This window comes from Podarcis raffonei, chromosome Z (genome assembly GCF_027172205.1).
Source record: "Podarcis raffonei isolate rPodRaf1 chromosome Z, rPodRaf1.pri, whole genome shotgun sequence".
NCBI classification, from domain to species: Eukaryota; Metazoa; Chordata; class Lepidosauria; order Squamata; family Lacertidae; genus Podarcis; species Podarcis raffonei.
Window position 1 is genome coordinate 48,486,184 of NC_070621.1, and position 22,704 is coordinate 48,508,887.

The 22,704-nt window shown below is 47.6% G+C and overlaps 1 protein-coding gene across 2 annotated transcripts in view; it reads left to right on the plus strand.

The window, feature by feature from the left end:
* PLS3 (plastin 3) overlaps positions 1 to 22,704 on the plus strand; it is a 71,754-nt gene that overhangs the window by 20,517 nt on the left and 28,533 nt on the right. Inside the window, exons 1-2 of one of the 2 annotated variants that reach the window (XM_053373531.1) lie at positions 2,260 to 2,432; positions 20,883 to 20,985. The gene's annotated coding sequence lies outside the window, so the exon portion shown is untranslated. Of the gene's footprint in view, positions 1 to 2,259; positions 2,433 to 20,882; positions 20,986 to 22,704 lie in introns of those variants that run through there. The other variant, XM_053373530.1, reaches the window with a different exon arrangement.

Genomic DNA, 22,704 nt, shown 5'->3' on the forward strand with positions numbered 1-22,704 from the left:
AGGGTGCTGATGAAGCCTTGCTCACCAGGTAATAAAACACTCCATTCCTCTAAGCCCCCTAGTTGATGCTTGACTCCCAACAATTCTGAATAATTATTTTTATTATTTGGAAAAGCCAAACAGGCATTGGGGAGTAATGTGCGTTGCTAAAGGGGGTTCTTGCAATCTAAGAGGCTCCCACATTTCTCTTAAGCTTATATTTCATTTCAAAAAAGTTTCCTAGTTTAAAGCTGGAATGTTCAAATCTAACATTCACAACTCTGGATTATTTGAAAACTGGTGTGTTTTTTTGCAAAAGACACCCCCACACACCCAGCTCCTCTCTCAGGGCTGAACAGTGCATAATGCAAAAGAGCCATGGTTTTGATTTCCTTACATACCTTGATCTTTCTCAGAACAAAAAACAAGAATTATTTCTGGATTCTTATGCTTTAATTCAGCCTCAAAGAAAAGCAGCACTGGTTTATGAACCTTGGTTTGCTTTGAGCCTAGTTAGGTATTGGGTGTGTGAACCTGGCATCCTTCCTTGACCATGGTTTTTTTGGCCACCCTGTCCGGAAGCTCCCTAAGCTATAAAAGCACAAAGCAAGAGCTTCTGAAAAGCAAACGGAGCTTTGCAGAAACAAACCATGGCTTGTTAGATCATCTGTGGGGCAACTCGTGGTTAATTTGAGGTTTGGCCTGACCAAATGCGTGACTAAAAGTTATGTGTGAACAAGGCCCTTTGTGTCTATTAGGTGGCCATAAAATGACAGTTGCATGCGCATGTTGCACTGTGAGGAGACTGATATGGGCTTTGAAAGCTCCCTCTCAGCTTACCTGGTACGCATGTTGCTTGTCTCTTTCACACGCAACCTGCGTCCCTGCCTTTCAGGTTGTAAGGGTGGAATTAGTCCCTCAAGGCTATTTAACCAGCCTACCATATGTTGTGCTTTTTCACTGAAGGGACTAGGCCTGATGCCAAGGGGCGGGAAAAATGCAAAAGCCAGTAGTCCAAAACTCCCATCATGAAAGAGCCTGTTAGGTGTTGAGATGACATCACAATGTTTTAAATGTACAGTTCCTTGCCACCTCTGCCTTCCTGACGGGGCTGGAGCCAAGTACAGGTGGAGCCAAGTACAGCCAAATTAACAGTGTCCAGGCATATAAAACAGAGAAGCTCAACTGATTTGATCCCCTGTATTGCAGACTCCGCTAACCCAGAAATAGTGCTTCAGGTTAAGAACTTTGCTTCAGGATGAGAACAGAAATCGTGCTCCGGCGGCAGCAGGAGGCCCCATTAGCTAAAGTGGTGCCTCAGGTTAAGAACAGTTTCAGGTTAAGTACGGACTCCGGAATGAATTAAGTACTTAACCTGAGGTACCACTGTACTTAGTCCCATGGGGCTCCTTCTACAAAGAAGGCCTGGGATGGCATTAGCCTTCTCCAGTTTCTCCTTCTCCAGCTGTAGCCCCCTTCCATATCACCTGCTGTTCTCAGGACCCTCCCATCCCAATAATGGCATTTGGGGGGGGGGTGATCTGCAGTAGGAAAGGAGACAGGAACTCCCCAATGCAATCTATGTAATGCAGTCTCTGCAAAAATCTTGGATCCAAGCCCTTATATTTAAAACACACAGACACACTTAGAACCTTGGCAAGTGTTTACCTCTCTGGAGAATTAGCTACTAGTAGCTAAATTTCTAGGTCATGGCTAAGGAAGGCCAGTCAGGAGAGTGACTCACTTTCCTGGCTCACGGAGGACTCTTTCTTCCCTCCTGAGAAAAAAAGCAGCAGGGAAACATTTTGGCTAAATCTCTCCTTGGTCAGGACTACTGTACTCTTTTAGCAATGTGAAATCTTTCCTTAGTAAAGCTGCATGCCATCAGCACTGGCAGAACAAAGGAACTGCCTTCCTTTTCTGGGATGGAGAAAACCCCCACAATTTTAATCTGTGAAACAGAAGTTCTAACACATTGCTTAGAAGTAGTTTATGCCTGAAGATGTACCTTTTTCTTGTACTGAAGTTTTGGAACAATGTGCAGGGAAGCTGTGAATGATCCTTGGTTTGCTCTCTGCTTGCAGCTGAAAGCTTCTGTTTGATTCACAAATCAAATTTCAGAGAAGCCGCTGCCCCACCCGCTGGGCTGGATCTGTGATCTGTCTGCCCTGGAGCTTAGAGGCAGGTGAGGAGTGCTACTTGCTTGGAGTTTTGCTGTGTAATGCAAAGTTTCTAGACAGTGGGGAGGGGGCTTTTAAACAGCTCAGGCTTCTGTCAGCATGCTCTCATTTGCTGGCAGGAAGTGTTGTGACTTGCTGCCTAGAATTACAATTCTAAGAGGAATGCTGGGCTTCCAGAATTAACTTTCTGGGCGTGGAAGAATGTTCCATATTTTGCTGTGGGGCTAAGTGAAGAAACAGATCTGCTATCCTCTGAAATCTGGACGGGGCGAGGTAAGGAGACTGAAACAATTTCGGGGATCCAAAGCGGGAAGTCTTGGCTCAGTGTTGCTGCAGTGTGGCAAAATGAATTCTTGAGGCTAAGCTGACTTGCAAGATTCCCCTCTCTTTTTACATTTAACTTCCTCTTTACCACTGGTGTGTTAAGCAGTCCTTTTGATAGAAGCGTACAGGAGATGGAATTCAGTCGAGACAAACCTTAAGATTAGAGTTTTTCTTGTGAAAAAATAAGAGCAGATTTGAGCAGTGTCTTATGTTTTTGGACAGGCTACGATGGCGGACTAATAGCTCTGTAGTTCTGGTTTGCTTCTCCAAGAAAGCAATGAGTATAATGAGAGCAATGCTGGTCTGTCATTCTCCACCCCAAGTCATTTTTTCTAGATATAAGCAAAGGAACTGTGCCCTTAAATATGATTCCAAAACTCACAGTACGCTATTATAACAGAGCCAATCAAAATAGCGATTTTTTTTTTTACTTCTCTCAGTGATTCTTTTGCACACACTTATGCTTTTAGATCTGACAGTTGATTTTTGTGAAGTAGGAGAAGCGATGGTTTTTTTGTGTGGGGGGATGCTTTCGTGGGGTGGGACACTTCTTTGCAGAGCATTCTAAGTAAATATTTTTTGCTGATTTGATATGTGAAGCTACAATTTAGGTAATGGGAGGTATTTTCTAGGTTGCTGTAGACAGCAGTGTGTTGATGTTTTAAGTCAAGAATTAAGTTATCTAGTAATGAGATGCTCCAGTGTTGAAAACAAACTTTCTTGTGGTCTTCATTCTGTGATACATGGTCCGTGAAGCAATTGCAAAATGGGCTTTGGATCTTTATGTAAAACTTCATTTGCTCTAGAGAGAACTGGGGTTGGGGTGTGTGTGAGAAGCTGAGCAGGATTCTGGAAGGGGAGTTCCTGCCATCTACAACCCCCTGGCTCCTTGTTGTGGGGCTGTTTAGGCAGGGCACTGTGGTTGCAATCCTTCACAGAGCAGAGCACTTAAAATCCCTTGACTGCAGAAATGCCAAGCACCTATGGGATTTTGCAGCCTGTATACTGCCGGGTTGACCTCTTCTTTGATTAGAGAATCAAAAATACTGCAACGATTTCTTAACTTGTCCATTTAGCCTTAGAAATGGAATAAATGGGCTGCCCAACAGCTCTAGGGACCTCCAGTTGTTTTGGATTGCAACTCCAAACCAGCCCCACCCAGCATTGACAAGAGCATCAGAAGAGCCTGCTGGATCAGACCGATGGCCCACCTAGTCCAGCATTCTGTTCTTCCAGCAGCCAACCAGATGGTTATGGGAAGCCTACAGTCAGGATCCAAGCACAAGAGCACTCTTCCCTCTTGCAGTTTCTGGGAACCAGCATTCAGAAGCATCACTGTCTCCGACCATGGAGGCAGAGCCGAGCCATCTTACCTAGTAGCCATTGAGAGCTGCCGTCTCCATGAACCTGTCTAATTCACTCTTGAAGCTGTCTAGGTTGGTAGTCCCACTCCCTGCTGTGGGAGGCAGTTCCACACCTTAACTAGGCATTGTGTAAAGAAGTAGAGATGTACAAAGCCACACATGTTTTGGGGTTTAGGGGTGTAGCCATCTCACCAGTGGAAATTCAGGCACAGGCTGTCTACACATTTTCTCCAAATTAATTGTAAGCATTTCCCCCCTTGTAGTTCAGCACTTCTTGCAGAGTTTGAAAATTTCTGTGTCTATCTCCTCCTCAAGGGGCACCTACTCAGCCTTCAAAACATGCATATTGCATTGAATGCAGCACGCAGACCATCCTTAGTGACCTTCCACATGTTTATTTATTTATTTATTTATTTATTTATTTATTTATTTAATTTTATTTATACCCCGCCGATCTGGCTGGGTTTCCCACTCTGGGCGACTTCCAACAGAATATTAAAATAGTCTATTAAACACTAAAAGCTTCCCTAAACAGGGCTGCCTTCAGATGTCTTCTAAAAGTCTGGTAGTTGTTTTTCTCTTTGACATCTGGTGGGAGGGCGTTTCACAGGGCGGGTGCCACTACCAAGAAGGCCCTCTGCCTGGTTCCCTGTAACTTGGCTTCTCGCAGGGAGGGAACTGCCAGAAGGCCCTCAGAGCTGGACCTCAGTGTCCAGGCAGAACGATGGGGGTGGAGACGCTCCTTCAGGTATACTGGACCGAGGCCATTTAGGGCTTTAAAGGTCAGCACCAACACTTTGAATTGTGCTCGGAAATGTACTGGGAGTCAATGTAGGTCTTTCAAGACTGATGTTATGTGGTCTCGGCAGCCACTCTTGTCATCAGTCTAGCTGCCTCATCAATAATAATAATAATAATAATAATAATTTATTATTTGTACCCCGCCCATCTGGCTGGGTTTCCCCAGCCACTCTGGGCGGCTTCCATAGAAACCAAAGATACAGTAAAATATCACAGATTAAAAACTTCCCTGAACAGAGCTGCCTTAAGATGTCTTCTGAATGTCAGGTAGTTATTTATCGCTTTGACATCTGATGGGAGGGCGTTCCACAGGGCGGGTGCCACTACCGAGAAGGCCCTCTGCCTGGTTCCCTGTAGCTTTGCTTCTCACAATGAGGGAACCACCAGAAGGCCCTCGGCGCTGGACCTCAGCGTCCGGGCAGAACGATGGGGGTGGAGACGCTCCTTCAGGTATACTGGGCCGAGGCCGTTTAGGGCTTTAAAGGTCAACACCAGCACTTTGAATGGTGCTCGGAAACGTACTGGGAGCCAATGTAGGTCTTTCAAGACCGGTGTTATATGGTCTCGGTGGCCGCCCCCAGTCACCAGTCTAGCTGCCACATTCTGGATTAGTTGTAGTTTCCGAGTCACCTTCAAAGGTAGCCCCACGTAGAGTGCATTTAAGTAGTCCAAGCGGGAGATAACTAGAGCATGCACCACTCTGGGCAGGTAGGGTCTCAGCCTGCGTACCAGGTGGAGTTGGTAGACAGCTGCCCTGGATACAGAATTGACCTGCGCCTCCATGGACAGCTGTGAGTCCAAAATGACTCCCAGGCTGCGCACCTGGTCCTTCAGGGGCACAGTTACCCTATTCAGGACCAGGGAGTCCTCCACATGAGCCCGCCCCCTGTCACCCAAAAACAGTACTTCTGTCTTGTCAGGATTCAACTTCAATCCGTTAGCCGCCATTCATCCTCCAACCGCCTCCAGGCACTCACACAGGACCTTCACTGCCTTCACTGGTTCTGATTTAAAAGAGAGGTAGAGCTGGGTATCATCTGCATATTGATGGACACCCAGTCCAAACCCCCTGATGATCTCTCCCAGCGGCTTCATATAGATGTTAAAAAGCATGGGGGAGAGGACAGAACCCTAAGGCACCCCACAAGTGAGGGCCCAGGGGTCTGAACACTCATCCCCCACCACCACTTTCTGAACACGGCCCAGGAGGAAGGAGCGAAACCACTGTATGACAGTGCCCCCAGCTCCCAGACCCTCTAGACGGTCCAGAAGGATGTTATGGTCGATTGTATCAAAGGCCGCTGAGAGATCCAGCAGAACTAGGAAACAACTCTCACCTTTGTTCCTAGCTCGCCGGAGATCATCAACCAGCGCGACCAAGGCAGTTTCAGTCCCATGGTGAGGCCTGAATCCCGATTGGAAGGGATCCAAATGGTCCGCATCCTCCAGGCGTGCCTGGAGTTGTTCAGCAACCACGCGCTCAATCACCTTGCCCAAGAATGGAAGATTTGAGACTGTGTGATAGTTGGCCATATTGGATGCATCTAAAGATGGTTTTTTAAGAAGCGGTTTAACGACCGCCTCCTTCAGCGGATCTGGGAATGTTCCCTCACAGAGGGAAGCATTCACCACCCCGCAGAGCCCATCGCCCAGCCCTTCCCGGCTTGCTTTTATTAGCCAGGATGGGCAAGGATCAAGGAGACAGGTGGTTGGTTTCACGCGTCCAAGCAGCCTGTCCACATCCTCGGGGGTAACGGGTTGAAATTGATTCCATGCAACTTGACCAGACAGAGCTCTAGCACTCTCCCGTCCCAGCCTTGCTCCCACGGTGGTGTCTAGCTCCTTCTGAATATGAGTGATTTTATCTGCAAAAAACTTTGCAAAATCGTTGCAGGAGATCTTGGGGTCTTTACAAGGCCCCGGTGGTAAAGGTGGTTCCGTTAAATTGCGAACCACCTGAAAGAGTCTCCTGCTACTATTTTCTGCAGATGCAATAGAGGCGGTGAAGAAAGTCTTCTTCGCTGTCGCTATCGCCACTTGGTAGGCTCGACGTTGAGCTCTAACCTGTGTCCGGTCAGATTCAGAAAGAGTTTTCTGCCACCGACGCTCTAGCCGTCTCAGCGATTGTTTCATCGCCCTCATCTCTGAAGAAAACCACGGGGCTGTCCGGGCTCCATGCAATCGGAGAGGGCGCTTCAGAGCCAGACAGTCGATAGCCCTGGTTAACTCCGCATTCCAGCGGGCCTCCAGGGAATCAGCTGAAAGGCCATCAACATGGGATAAAGCATCCCCTACCACTCTCTGGAAACCATTTGGATCCATTAAGTGGCAGGGGCGGACCATCCGAATCGGTCCCACCTCCCTGCAGAGGGGATGGGTCGCGGAGAAGTCCAGTTGCACCAGGAAGTGATCTGACCATGGCACTTCTTTTGTTTCACTTTTACTTAGTGTCAGATCACCCACGTCACTAGAGGTGAACACCAGGTCTAAGGCATGTCCATGACTATGAGTTGGGCCAAACTTATTCAGGGACAGCCCCATGGAGGCCATGCTTTCCACGAAGTCCCGAGCAGCCCCTTGTAAGGTCGTGTCGGCATGGATGTTAAAATCCCCTAGGACAACCAAACTAGGTGTCTCCAGGAGAAAATCCGCCACGACCTGAAGCAGCTCGGACAGGGAATCCTTGGTGCAGTGGGGAGGTCGGTACACCAAAAGGAATCCTGTACTGCCCCTATTGCCCAACTTCCAGAACATGCACTCAGAGAACTGGATCTTCCCAGTAGGACGCCTGGTGCAAGCTAGTGACTTCCTAAAAATCACTGCAACCCCCCCTCCCCGCCCACATGACCTGGGTTGCTGTGCGTAAGAGAAACCTGGTGGGCAAGCAGTGGCAAGGACAGGCCCATCTGCTTCCTCCAACCAGGTCTCTGTCACACATGCCAGGTCAAATCCTCCATCCGCAATCAAGTCGTGGATGGCAGTGGTTTTATTCATCATTGACCTGGCATTGCACAGCAACACTTTCAGGTCATGTGGGTTTCCCCTGTTGATTCCAGTATCCATCTGGTCAAGGCCAGACCCGGAGGCAGGGATAGTCTTCAAACAATGACTAAACCTGCCTCATCGGTAATGACATGGTCTGGTCTTAGCGTAACTCCGCCTCCTGCCCATGATCACCGAGATCGAATGTCCCAGTGCTTCCCCCCCTGTGGAACTTGTCCCAGCCATTGTGTTGGCTGCGGCCCCACTCCCAGGCAGCCCTGATCCCGCCCCTTAAAAACAAAACACAAACTATACAGAACCAATAAAACAACAACAGGGGGGGAAAAAGGAACAGAACAATTATACTAAAATTAATCCCCAACCAACAATCCATCCCACCCACCCACCCCCAACAAAGGAAAAAAGGGAAAAAGGAATAAAAATATAAATTGCCACCGACTGCTTGAGGACATTTTAAAGCACATTAACCACCTGGAACAGGGAAGCAATGGCAGAACACTTCCCACACTTCCCCAAAAGTTTGTTCCAAATAAGGGCCTGGGCCACGCCCCCTGGGCCAGTTGGAGAAGGCCCTGGAAGGGAGCAGACCCTGCAGTCCTCACCCAGCCGATGGTCCGAGGCCTCACCGCAGCAGGAGTCCCTTTATAGCTGGGAGAGAGGGCCTGGGCCACGCCCCCTGGGCCAGTTGGAAAAGGCCCTAGAAGGCCTTTCTGTATTAGTTGTAGTTTCCAGGTCACTTTCAAAGGTAGTCCCGCATAGAGCGCATTGCAGTAGTCAAAGCAAGAGATAACTAGAGCATGCACCACTCTGGCCAGAGAGTCTGCGGGCAGGTAGGGTCTCAGCCTGCGTACCAGATGGAGCTGATAAACAGCTGCCCTGTACACAGAATTGACCTGCGCCTCCATGGACAGCTGTGAGTCCAGAATGACTCCCAGGGTGTGCACGTGGTCCTTCGGGGCCACAGTTACCCCATTCAGGACCAGGGAGTCGTCTACACCTGCCCACCTCCTGTCCCCCCAAAACAGTACTTCTGTCTTGTCAGGATTCAACCTCAATCTGTTAGCAGCTGTCCATCCTCCAACCGCCTCCAGACACTCACACAGGACGTTCACCGCCTTCACTGGTTCTGATTTAAAAGAGAGTTAGAGCTGGGTATCAACCGCATATTAATGAACACCCAGCCCAAACCCCCTGATGATCTCTCCCAGCAGCTGCATGTAGATGTTGAAAAGTATGGGGGAGAGGACAGAACCCTGAGGCACCCCACAAGTGAGAGCCCAGGGGTCTGAACACTCATCCCCCACCACCACTTTCTGAACATGGCCCAGGAAAAAGGAGCAGAACCACCGTATAACAGTGCCCCCAGCTCCCAGCCCCTCTAGACGGTCCAGAGGGATGTTATGGTCGATGGTATCAAAAGCCACTGAGAGATCTAGCAGAACTAGAAAACAGCTCTCACCTTTGTCCCTAGCCTGCTGGAGATCATCGACCAGCGCGACCAAGGCAGTTTCGGTCCCATGATGAGGCCTGAATCCTGATTGGAAGGGATCCAAATGGTGTGCTTCTTCCAGGCGTGCCTGGAGTTGTTCAGCAACCACTCGCTCAATCACCTTGCCCAAGAATGGAAGATTTGAGACTGTGTGATAGTTGGCCATATTGGCTGCATCTAAAGATGGTTTTTTAAGAAGCGGTTTAATGACCGCCTCTTTCAGTGGGCTTGGGAAGGCTCCCTCACAGAAAGAAGCATTCACCACCCCGCAGAGCCCATCGCCCAGCCCATCACCCAGTTCTAGACTACGATTCTCATCATCCCTGGTCAGCAGGGCCATAGGATTTCATTGGTGCCTCTAGGCATGTGCCCCACACTCTGAGCTTTCTTTTTCCCCCAAAAGAAAAAGCAAGTCTCTAGCTCTCATAGAACTTTATGAGACAAAATACGCAGGTACTCCTTGAGTGATTTCTGTGAAATGAGGGTGTGGTGTAGCCACATTGTATATTTTTATTGGTACTGAGGAATGCGCCCTGTTGCTATCAGACAGAAGCAGCACCTCCCCCCCCCTCTGTGTGAAATCAGTACCTTGTGATCTCCACAATTGGGACCAGTAGGACATAATGGAACGGTCTCCCTCGGGAGATGGTGGACTCTCCTTCCTTCCAGGTTTCAAAGCAGAGGTTGGGCACCCATCTGTCATGGATGCTTGAGCAGAGATTCCTGCATTGCAGGGGGTGGACTGGATGACTCTTGGGGTCCCTTCCAACTCTACAATTCTATTGATTCTATGACTTCTCATGGTAAGGTTTGTGGAGGTGACTGTCTCTCTAATTTTGTGTTTTGCTGCACTCCCAATGCAGCCACTTTGTCCTATGCCCCCGCACAACAGTTCTTTGGGGACTGGTGCCCCTGTGTTCTCTCAAAATTCAAAATGTGCCCATTGGTACAAAAAGTTGGACAACTCCTTACTTATATCATGTGATAACCTAAAAAAAATTCTCTCTCCAAGCCGGCTTGATGGGGGGGGGGGGTAGTGTTAGGTGTGGTTCAGGTGATGGCTACTTAGCCAAAATGGGTTTAGTATTTCACTGCCTCCCACTTAACCTGTCTTGCAAAGCAGGATATGTGAAATTGCAGGGTGAAATGAGAGCCTCTAAACCTTCAAGTTTTGTAAGTAATTTCTTTGTCGTATTATTAACAAGGTTCACTAAAACAATATTAGAAAACATTTTAACAAAAGAGGGTAACTGTTAGCTGTGTTGTTGTTTTCTTCAAACAACAACACACAAACATCTTGGCAGTGACAATAATAATAATAATAATAATAATAATAATAATAATAATAATAATAATGTGGGATTTTCCCAAGTTTGCCGATAATGAAATCTCAATTCCATTTCACTCACTCTCTCTGAAGACAAAAGAAGATTTCAGAATAGCTTGTGAGGCCTGAATTGCAGCTCAGTTCAGATAGTGTTGGGCTTGGCCAGGGAGGGGCCGGCTCATGGCTCTAGTTCCAAACCATTTCAGAACATAAGTAGCAAAGAAAACAGCTGATTGCCTCTGTCTCCCATCCCACATTGAGGACTGGCAGCTTTAATCTGTTGCCAAGTCAATAAATAGTTTATATATATATTTAAATTATTCTGATTAGTTTTAGGAGTTCTCCTCCTACTAAATTTTAATGGCCCAGAAAGCCCCAGCGCCACTGCTTTGCATGCCTGCCTGCCCCTCTCTTTGAAGACTTCTCACGTTCAAGCATTTATTCCATCGTTCCCCAACCTGGTGCTGTTTTTTGGGACTACAGCTCCTATCAGCCAGCATAGCTCATTGGAGTTGTAGTCCAAAACAGCTGATCTATGGGCAGGGGTGGGGAACCTGAGGCCTGGGAGCCAAATGTAGTCATTTTGGGCTGGCCTCCTCAAGCCACTGACCTCACACTTGCTGCCCTGGGGCTTCCTCAAGATGTTGGGGTTTTTTTGCCTGGCTGGGGTGCATAATGATCAGTGATAACCACTTTTGCTCGCCTGAGTGGAGAGAGGTGTGTGGAACATGTGTGTGTGTGTGTGTGTGTGTGTGTGTGTGTGTAGGGGTCTTTTGCATGCCTGGAATCTGACACTTGGCTCACTTTTGCCCCAGATGAAATGAGGCCCCCAGTCTATAGAAGCTTCCTCCCCCTTGCTCTAGTCCAGTGTTTCCCAAACTTGGGTCCCCCAGCTGTTTTTTGGACCACCAGCATCCCTAGCTAGCAGGACCAGTGGTCAGGGATGATGTGAACTGTAGTCCCAAAACAGCTGGAGACCCAAACATGGGAAACGCTGCCTGGGGCATTAGAAAATCCTTGATTGCAGAAACACTAATGGGCGTGTTTCTTTTTTCTTGCTAGGAATGCCTTCGCTGGCAGTTTGAAATTTATTTTATTTCATTCCTGTTAGAATGTATTGTTTATCATCTGCAGTGTTTGTGCCCTCTCGGTCCTAATCTTTGTGGCCTAATGGCAGCCTCTGCCCGACTGCTTGAGAGCTGTGGTGACCTTGCTGAGTTTTATTTGTTTTGTTTCCTTGGGAGATGGTGGACCCAGTAAAAGAACTGTTGAAAGATGCTGAAAGCTGCTGGCTTTCAGGTAGAGGAATGTGGAAAGGTTTCACTCCTCATACCTTTAAGGAGATTGAGCAAGTACTCTGCTCTGCCGGCTCCAAGAGTTCTTTATTCTATTTTTTTGTAATCTCTGCTTGTTGCTGCTGTTAAACAGTTAGATGATATGAGAGCTTAACCTTTTTGAACCTGGATTCTTCTGAGTGTAGGTCACTTGGAACAGAAAGTGACTGGATTTCTTTTCTTCAAATTTTTGTTTGTATAACTTCCACAGCATGTGTGGAAAGGGCTTCGGGATAGAAAAATAAAACCCCACCCTGAAAAAAGCCCATGCAAACACAGAGGAAACAAAACCATCCTAAAACAAAGCTACTATAAGGGTACAACAGCAACTACAGTGGTGCCCCGCAAGACGAATGCCTCGCAAGACGGAAAACCCGCTAGACGAAAGGGTTTTCCGTTTTGGAGGTGCTTCGCAAAACGAATTTCCTATGGGCTTGCTTCGCAAGACGAAAATGTCTTGCGAGTTCCTGCGGGGTTTTTTTCCTCCCCCCCTTTCCCCAAGCTGCTTATCAGCTGATCCGCTAAGCTGCTAAGCCGCTGATCCGCTAAGCCGCTTATCAGCTGATCCGCTAAGCCGCTTATCAGCTGATCCGCTAAGCCGCTTAACAGCTGATCCGCTAAGCCGCTTATCAGCTGATCCGCTAAACCGCCTAGCCGCTAATGGGCTTGCTTCGCAAGACAAAAGAACCGCAAGACGAAGAGACTCGTGGAACGGATTCTTTTCGTCTTGCAAGGCACCACTGTAATAGTACTAGTACTATGAGTAGTAATAATGGTAGTAGTATTAATACAGCAACATCAGGAGGGCCAGAGGTCTCTTAAAAGATACATTGGGTAGATGTGAAAGGTATTAGCCTTCACATTTTTAGAAATGTATATTTTAGTGTCAGCAGCACTCACTCTTTGGGACTCTTTATTGTTGGCATCAGGCAAACACCTTCGCTGTGCTCTTTTCAGTGAAAATATGTGTCTTACCAAGCCTATCCAGACATGTAGGAATTTGACATGTGTTTTAATCTGGTTTTTACCTTAGCATTGATTTTAATCATTTTTGAATGTTTTAAATTGTTTTTAACAACAATGACCAATAGCTCATCTAGTCCAGCACTATGTTCTGACAGTGGTCAAGAGCATGCCCTAATTGGAAGCACCCAAGCAGGACCAAAGTGCAACTCATGATTCCCAGCCAGTGTTAGAAATTCAGATATATATAAGGCAGGCACCAAATGGCTTCTTAAACCAGGATGGCTCCTTAAGCCCAAACAGAATGCCTAGTTGCCATTTTGGGACCAGACGGCTCAAAAGTTGTATTTTTTCAATAGGACTTTTCAGTTCCTGAAATTCATTCTGAATGTGCAGATAAAATATAACAGATAGAATTCTACAGAATGTCTTGCTAGTGTGTGAAAACAGGATCCACAGGCATGAACCTCCAAATGGTAGAGACGTCAGGTGCCAATCCTGGTATCCAGGCATCTTCACTTGGTTGTAAGTGGCTACTAGCCAGGTGCAAACTTCACTTGCTGAATTTCAAATGCTGTATCCCAGCAATGAATATTCAGAGACATATCACCCTTGATGGTGGCGGGTTGCTGGCCATCACTGCCTCCATTGTTTTAACTATGGAGTGGCAGTCATCCTTCCTGCACTTGCATTGGGCTTTGAAGGACCTCCAGAGGGAAGTGCAGCTTTGGGGGACTCCTAGATTACATCTACACCTCCAGACTTGGGGTTGTGGGGAAGGGGGGTACAGGATTGGCCCTGTGCTCGCTGGGAGACATAACCTGGTGTCAGGGACCAGCACCCCATTCCTGTGCATATCTAGTCATAAGCTGGTCCTGCAAAGCTCGATGGGGCTTGCCCCCATGTTCATAGGATGGCAGCAAGCATGGTTTTGTGGGACCAAAACCCATTGGGACTTACTTCCAAGTGGACATACATGTGTTGGCTGTTAGCAGTATGGTAGCGCTGCAGAGAGCTTGCTGGGGAGACCATGCATTAAAAAGAAAAGGACTCAAAAATAACTTAAACAAGGTTTTAATAAGAAAAACAAAAACTCCTTTTACACTAAATACATTAACAACCAAACCAGACCCAACCACTAACCCATCCCCCAGGGTCATGGGAGAGCTAGGTGCTGCTCCTTATATACTACACCCAAATGCTGACACACCTTAATCAAATACAACTCAGCAGCACCTGCTATGCTTCACAGCTGTAAAGCTGGGTCTCGTTATCTTGCTCTGGCCCTTGCTCTGGCCCCTTAAAGACATACACATCGGGTGGAACAATGATGAACCTTTACATTTAAAGAAACCATTCAACAACATGGGGCTGTGTTTAAGGGTGAGGGCAGGATATTGGTTACCAACCAAAATTTGTAGAACTCTGATATTTGCATAGGGCCTTATCTGTTCAAAGTGCTTCTCAATAGTCTTCATGAGAAAGGTGTTGACCATTAATATCCCCATATTACAGATGTGTGTATTGGAGATGGAGAGATAAGATCTCAGAAAGAACACCTATAGCTGCCTAGTGAGCATTCAGACTGAAGTGTAGGAGGAGGTCACAGCACATATTTGGCATGCAGAAGGAAATTAAAAGTTCCTGAGATCTTTGAGAGTTGCTGTCAACGAAGGCTTGCATCCAGTTCAGTGCTAATTAAGCATCCCGTCAGCACAAGGATTTCTTCATGTGCAGTGGGACTTGCCCCCATGGCATGGCCAGCACAGTTGGTTAGAGTGTGGTACTAAGGATGCCAAGGTTGCAGGTTTCATCCTTGTTTGGGGCAGCTGCATATTCCTGCGTTGCAGGGGTTGGACCAAATAATCCTCAGGGTCCCTTCCAACTCTACGATTCCTCCTGCTTGCCTCTCTCCCCTCCCAAACTGTTCTGAGGCTCTCCCCCAATCTCCTAGATCATATTTGGGGAGAGTACAGGGTGCATGTTTGAGCATGGAGGGGGGAGAGGAGGAAAATCTCATTGTGCATAAGGGAATCCTTGCACTGACAACGGGATGCTTACTTAGCACTCTGTTGGATACAAGCCCAGGGATGTTTCAGTTTAATGACACCCTAGATGAACTAATTTCTAGATCCAGTATACCTGAAGGAGCGTCTCCACCCTCATCGTTCAGCCTGGACACTGAGGTCCAGCTCTGAGGGCCTTCTGGTGGTTCCCTTGCTGCGAGAAGCCAAGTTACAGGGAGCCAGGCAGAGGGCCTTCTCGGTAGTGGCGCTCGCCCTGTGGAACGCCCTCCCACCAGATGTCAAAGAGAAAAACAACTACCAGACTTTTAGGAGACATCTGAAGGCAGCCCTGTTTGGGGAAACTTTTAGTGTTTAACAGATTTTTGTATTTTAATATTTTGTTGGAAGCCGCCAAGAGTGGCTGGGGAAACCCATCCAGATGGGCGGGGTATAAATAAATTATTATTATTATTATTATTATTATTATTATTATTATTATTATTTATAGATAAGAACATAAAACCAGGCCAATGGCCCACCCGGTCCAGCATCCATCCTGTTCTCACAGCAGCCAAGCAGATGCCAGTGGTAATGGAAATCCCCCAGGTGGGACTTGAGCGTATTACCTCTTTCCTCCTGCAGCCTCCAGCAACTGGTACTCAAGAGGCGTTGCTGCCTCCAGCTGTGAAGGCGGAGCATAGCCATTGTGGATAGTTGCCATCAATAGTTGTCTCCCCCATCTAAGTTGGTGGCCATTACTGCCTCCTGTGGGACTTGAGTTCCATAGTTTCATCCCCAAATGTTTTGGACTACAACTCCCATCATCCCGGACTGAGGCTTCTGGGAGCTGTAGTCCAGAACCAAGAAGACTGCTGAAGTGCATTTGCAATGTGAAAGAAGGGAAGCTCTTTTTGCACTAGCTGTTGTGATCAACACAGGAGAATTTCCAGTATGCTTTGCTTCTGGTTAGAGGAAAGGACACCCACAGCATAATTAATAGCCTATTCCTCCATGGTTCATATCTATTGTCTGTATGAAACCAGCTGGGCAGGCACAGGTGGGAAAATTATTTCCGATTCCTTGGTGCCACACCGGGCCCTTTTTGTGAGCCAGGCTCAAATGTTTAAGAACTAGCTAGAACTTCGTAAAATACTCCTAATTCTGTATGCTAGTGTCAAATGTTCTGGCCTAAAGAGAGAGGTTCGCCCTGTGTAGACAGACTCTTCCTCCCTGCTTGCTGTTTCTTGTAGCTCTGGCACAGCTTGAAATATCCACGGGTCATGGGCTGGCTTGTTTACAAGCAGTCATCTAATATACAATCCAATGGTGGCTACCCAAAGGAAAAATAAATATGAGTTTAAACCAGATGTTGTGAGGGTCCCCCCGCCCCAAGCACTGAGCATAGGATGGGCAACACCCAACACCCCTCTCTTGAGCACATCTCCATCTCACTTCCCGTCACCTCTCCCCTTCCTGTACTACAGGAATGCAGGACTTTGGACCCTCCAGTACTTACTGTCTAGCCCTGCTTTGCCCCACACTCGATGCTTGAGGGCTTCTGCCCTGCAGGAAATGTGCTGTTGACTTCTGATAATGCCTCTTGCTTGCCTGAGGGGGAGAGAGAGAGAAGGAAGAAACTAGCCTACTAATGGCTAGAGCAGGGGTCAGCAACCTAAGGCCCATGGGCTGGAAGCGACCTGCAGAGGTCGTTTGACCGGTCCACGAGCCACCGCTGAGCTGCCTGCCCACGCCCTGTGCTAAACTGGTGCGGCGTGGTATGGGAACTCACTTCTGCAGCACCAAAAATCATGTCTGTGCATGCGCAGATGCCGAAAATCGCGTCTGCGCAGACACTGAAAATCACGGGTGTGCACGCTCATGCACACGCGTGATCTGGCCCAGGCAAGATAAACCTTGCTGACCCTGGGCTAGAGTGTCTGGAACCTGGAAGACTAGGGTTCAAATCCTCACTCGGCCTTGAAGCTCACTGGGTGATCTTCGGGTAGTAACTGCCTTTCAGTCTAGCCTGCCTCAGAGGGTTGTTGTGGAGATGGAACAAGGAGGAGGAGAACCACATAGGCCACCATGATCTCCTTGGTCGGGTGGGGGGAAGGAGGATAGAAAGGCAATAATTAAATACAGGCAGTCTTACAGTTGTTGCTCTGCCTGCTTCTGCCTCTGGCCCACTGGATGAAAACGTCTCCACATAGCTGCCGCAGGATGTGAACTGAAGTGGCTTTAAGAGGGTCAGCCACAGCATGTGAAGGAGCAAAGTGAAACGTGGACGTGCACATAGGGCACCGCCCATTGGGAGCATGCCTGTGAATATTAGTAGCTAGTTCATGTGGAAATGAAAGTGCCCGGGCTCTTAACTATGACCTGCAAATGGCGCGCGCGCACACACACACACACACAAAAGCATTTGACAGTAGCTGAAACACTGGTGGCAGCCCTTTCATCAGGTGAAGCGGATCATGCTCTAGAGCAGGCAGCTGTTGCCTTTTCCCTGCTCCCTTGTCTCCTAGGCAGGGCTGCGAGTCTGGCCTTAGTCAGCATGATCTAATTGTGCCGGCTTCTCCCACAGGATTGCCCTGCCAGCTGGGCGTTCCCTGGCCTCGTGGTTTACTCCCTTGTCATGGCATCCGATTGCATTCAGAAAGCAAAAGCCAACGCTTAACTAATTTGTGATTAATGCCTCCCTTGAGTGAACAAATAGCAACATTGTCATCAAGACAATGTCAGCAGTCTTTTGGGTGGGTTCCCTGTAAGCGCGCTTGGAAGCAAGTTCCGAGTCCTTATAATCGTGTGGCTTTTTAAAAATCTGATAGTTGCAGGTTATGCCACAGCTGCTAGGATGCTGATTTCATAGTTTCTCAGACTGCACCAGATTTAATGGATGTTGGAAAGGTGTTTTGTTAGCAGTAGCTAAACTTCTAGGCAACTCAGAGTAAAGTAGCCCACAATGGAGGTTCTTAACGCTAAGGCAGCAGGATCTGGTATGTTTTCTAGTCTGTTCTAATGTAAGTATTGGGGAGGAATTGCAGCCGCCTGGCTGGAGCACTTACTCTGCATGCAGAAAGTTCAAAGGCTCCATTGTTAGGTGATGGGCAAGAGCCTTCTCCAGGGACTCGGGCAGAACACAAGAAGTGTGCTGCAGAATCAGTCACAGGCCCATCTAGTCCAGCATCATGTTATAGTGGCCAGCCAGAGAACAGCTGCCGGTCAAAGGAATCATAGAACTGTAGAGTTGGAAGGGACCACAAGGGTCATCTAGTTCCAACTCCCTGCAATGAAGGAATCTTTTTGCCCAACGTGGGGCTCAAATCCATGACCCTGAGATTAAGAGTTTTCTTTACCCACTGAGCTATCCCAGGGGTGGGGGATCTCTGGCTCTGTACCACTTTGAGCACAGACCTATTTGTAGAAAATGCAGTAGATTAATTAATTGGCTATGGCTCTGACTGTGCTGCTGAGTCTGCATGCCGTTCGTTTGCCCTAATCTAACAAGTGTTAGAAAGCAAGAAGAATGTGTAAGTGGCTATTCATTTAAGGGAGTTTGGCTAGAGCAGAGAATGGAAGTGTTGAACAGGGAAAAGGAAGTGCAAAGATGATGGAATAAAACACGGAGGGTGTGGATGAAAAAATGCAGAAGGAGATATGCTCTTGAGCTGTGGAACTGAGCCATAGCTCAGTTGCAGAGCACATTTCTTGCATGCAGAAGGTCCCAGGTTCAATGCTCAGCATCTCTGGGTGAGGCTGGGGGAGACCCCTCTCTGAATCCTTGGAGAACTGCCGTCTGTCAGTGCAGACACTACTGAGCTACATGGACCATTGGCAGCTTCCAGAGTGCCTGTCCATCACCATCCAAAATGATGGGAATCACAGAATTGCAAGTTGGAAGGCACCCAGAGGGTCATCTTGTAGTTCAGTTTCCTGCAGTGCAGGAATCCTTCCCACAGCTATCCCTGGGAGGGCGTGAACCACAAACCTTCTGGTTAACACTGACCCATTGTACCACCTGGGGGTAATAGTGCTGCAGCACTTGGGAAATGTTTTGAACTGAAGGGAACTGAAGGGAGAAGCAGAATCCAAACCTGCATATGTGTCTCTTGCAGGACCAGGTGTGCACAAAGAGCCCCTGAAAATAGCAACTCAGCCAGATAACACAGTGATTCCCAAACCTTTCCCCATAAACCTGGTTCCATAAACTCATCCCGAGTGCCCCCTACCCTACCCTGTAAAAAGCATTATTCAGAATAGCAGTTTGCACAACCTGCTAAGTGCAAGAGGAAAACAGAAAAGCCAAAACAGTAACAATTAATTGCACATTGATTCAGAATCCAATTAAAACTATTTCATTTAATTAATTCAGCAGATATGATCCAGTGACACCAGCTTTTCAAAGTCTGATAGTCATTGACACCTCCAGCTGCTGGGTGACCTTGGGCCAGTCACACTTCTTTGAAGTCTCTCAGCCCCACTCACCTCACAGAGTGTTTGTTGTGGGGGAGGAAGGGAAAGGAAACAAACAAGTGTTTGTTGTGGGGGAGAAAGGGAAAGTGTTAGCCGCTTTGAGACCTCCTTAAAGGGAGTGAAAGGCGGGATATCAAATCCAAACTCCTCTTCTTCTTCCAGCCCCCCTCTGCTGCCCACTCTCCTAGGTGATTCCTCCTTCTCCCCCCCGGGGGGGGCATTGCTTTGGGAACCACTAAGTTAGAAGGTTGAAGGACCCTTTCATCTGCTCTCCACCCCTGCAATCTTGTCCTGCAAGATCTCTCCTCTCTTTAAATAAGTTTTAAGGAACACTGTAGCCAGTTAACTTCAGAATTATCTTTCAGCAGCAAACAGAGCCTCTGGCACGGAAGGAATTTGATAAACAAGGAAGTAAATTAATCCTTCAGGCTTTGAAGGGAGGATGGCAAAAAAAGAGGAGGAGATATTTAATCTGAAAACACCCTCCTCTCCTCTTACTGAGCTTATTGGGATGGGTGGTAGGAGTCAGCCCCATGAATAGACGATCTTCCCCATCTGATGTCTCCTTCACACATTGACTTTTGCTTCCCGAGAGGAAATATTCAGCTGCATTCCCACCAAACATTTAAAGCAACACCCTGTCACTCTAGTTTAAATTAATATGGCTGCCCCCAGAGAATCCTGGGAAGTCCAGTTTGTGAAGGGTACTGAGAATTGTTAGGAGACTTCTAGAGCTACGGTTTCCAAAGTTTCCTGTGAAGAAGGGTTGGTTGTTAAACCACTCTGATAATTGTTTAGGCGAGCCCATCAAGGCATGTAGAAATCTGACATTTGTTTTAAGCTGGTTTTTAGCTTTTATTTTAATTATTTTTGAATGTTGCAAAATGTTGTTTTAAAATGTTTCCTTAATGGATATGGATATATATATATATATATATATATATATATATATATGGTGTTTTACCTTTCACAAAATGTTTTGAGGTTACAACTGAGCAGTATATGTAAATTTTGAGAAATAAGCCAATAAAGTAGTGGAAAGGGAAGTTGGAATGATTCCATCACAGCCGGTAAAGTTTGGGGACTTTCCTGTGCTCACATGTAAATGAAGAGCCCCTGCATCAACTGGGAGCTTCCCTGTGACACAAGATTTGTGGGACTTGCAACTGAGAGGAGCCAATGCTTTGTTGCACCAATGATACTCTCTGTGGTCTGCATGCGATGGATGAATACAGGATGCTAGGGGCTCTCCCCTATTGACTTTGCTGCTGCTTCCTGCAGAGTAATCCTCTACCATGTGGAAGTTGAGTTTCTCTCTCAAACAGGCTTCAGAAAGGGGTTCGGTGGCTCATAAAACTCTACTCTGCTCTGCCTAGAGCTGAAAACTGACCCTTGAACCCACATCCCAATTGCTGCATCCTCTAAGCAGGCCTCTGTGGCGCCTCTGGGTGGGGGGACGACTCCTCCAGAGCTTCTTTTCTTCCATTTTAAAACAGCAGAAGTGGTTTTATTAGTGCTCTCTGCTTTCAGAAACAGGAGCTGACCTCAGTCTCTCCGTGTTTAATAGAGTCAACGAAGCATTACTAACCATTGCATGCATCTTTCTCTCCACCCTGCCCCTCTTTCTGTCCCCCAACAGGACTTGAAAAGCCAACAGCAGTGATTTCCACTTGGTGTCTGCTGTGATTTTACTGTGTTCCTGGCTCAGAGGGCGACCGCCCCCCACGCAAGACAATATATAGGTAAGGCGAACCATGTGGTGCTTTAACTTATTTGTATATTTATCACAGCGGTTCTCCAAGGAGGAGAAAGAGGCCATGGCAATGCCTGCTTTTCTTCCTCCCACCTCACATTCTGCATCCTCACAACAAATCCTGCTTAGAGAAACTCAGAAACTGTATGGCTGGGTTCAAATTCATGGAAAATGGGCTATGAATTAGGCATGAGGACTGATGCTCTGCCTTCACCGTTGGAGGCAGCCATGCTTCTGAACACCAGTTGCCAGGTGAGGAGAGGGCTCTTGTGTGCCAATCCTGCTTGTGGGCTTTTTCCCATTGGGGCATCTGGTTGGCCCCTGTGAGAACAGGATGCTGGACTAGATGGGCCATTGACTTGAATCCAGCAGGGCCCTTTTTTCTTTCTTAGTCTTGACATTCTAACTGCGCCACGTGCTGGGGCTTGCCTTTCCAGTTTTCCCCCTCTTGCTTTTCCCTGATAAAGGTTGCTTTCATTTCCCAACATGGGTGTAAACAAGGGTGCACCAGAAGTAACTCTAGCTCACACTAGTAGCATTGTGTGGTTGGCCTGTTGAGACATGAGAGCTGCATCAGCCGGTGAGGCTTGCTCACAACAATCTCTTCACACCAGCAAATGGGAACGCCGGTTCCATTTGCGGCTGAAGTCTTCCTGTGCTCTGCTCACCTGCAGTTTCTCCCCACCTTCTCCAGTCCCTCCCCCTGGGTGCTGCTCCTTAACCTGTGTTTAAACTGTGGGTGTGTTCCTCAGGCTTTTAGCAGCTGGTGAAATAAAACCTCAGCTATTGACTCATTCACTTCCATTAGTCAGTTTAAATGGTGTGTGGACTTAAAACAGCCAGTCCCTGAGGTGAATTGATGCATCCAGACCAGCAGACACTTGGTCAGGACCGTTACGCATCTGAATTAGAGCCAGCCAAGGTTGTTGTTGTTGCATGGCTATTCTGTTGCATGTAGGCAGGTGCTCTCAGCCTTTGCACAGTGCTGGAGAGTGAGGAGTGGCAGAATATGGAAAACACTTTATCATTCCCTTTTTCTTTTCCTCTTGCAACTATTGTGTAGTGATTTGCCTTCACTACATCACTGTGTGTGTATGTGTGTATTATATAAAAGTAAAGGGACTCCTGACAGTTAAGTCCAGTCGTGGACGACTCTGGGGTCACGGTGCTCATCTCGCTTTACTGGCCGAGGGAGCCAACGTTTGTCCGCAGGCAGCTTCCGGGTCATGCAGCCAGCATGACTAAGCCGCTTCTGGCGAACCAGAGCAGCACACAGAAACGCCTTTTACCTTCCCACAGGAGCAGAACCTATTTATCTACTTGCACTTGACGTGCTTTTGAACTGCTAGGTTGGCAGGAGCTGGGACCGAACAACAGGAGCTCACCCTGTTGCGGGGATTCGAACCGCTGACTTTCTGATCAGCAAGCCCTAGGCTCAGTGGTTTAGATCACAGCGCCACCTGCGTCCTGTGTATTTTATATATATGTGTATATTTTGAACCACTTCTCCATTGATGCCAGGAAATCCCCAAAGATCCTGTATGCATGGGGAAAATCCCTTTCTGACTGGGTTTTGGCTTGAGCTGGAAGAACTGAGGCAACTTTTGTGTGTGTGATTGCACAGAAGCAGCTGTCTATTCCAGTCATCATTGGAGGAGAAAGGAACTGTAGAAGAACCTGCTGGATCAGGCCAATGGCCCGCCTTGTC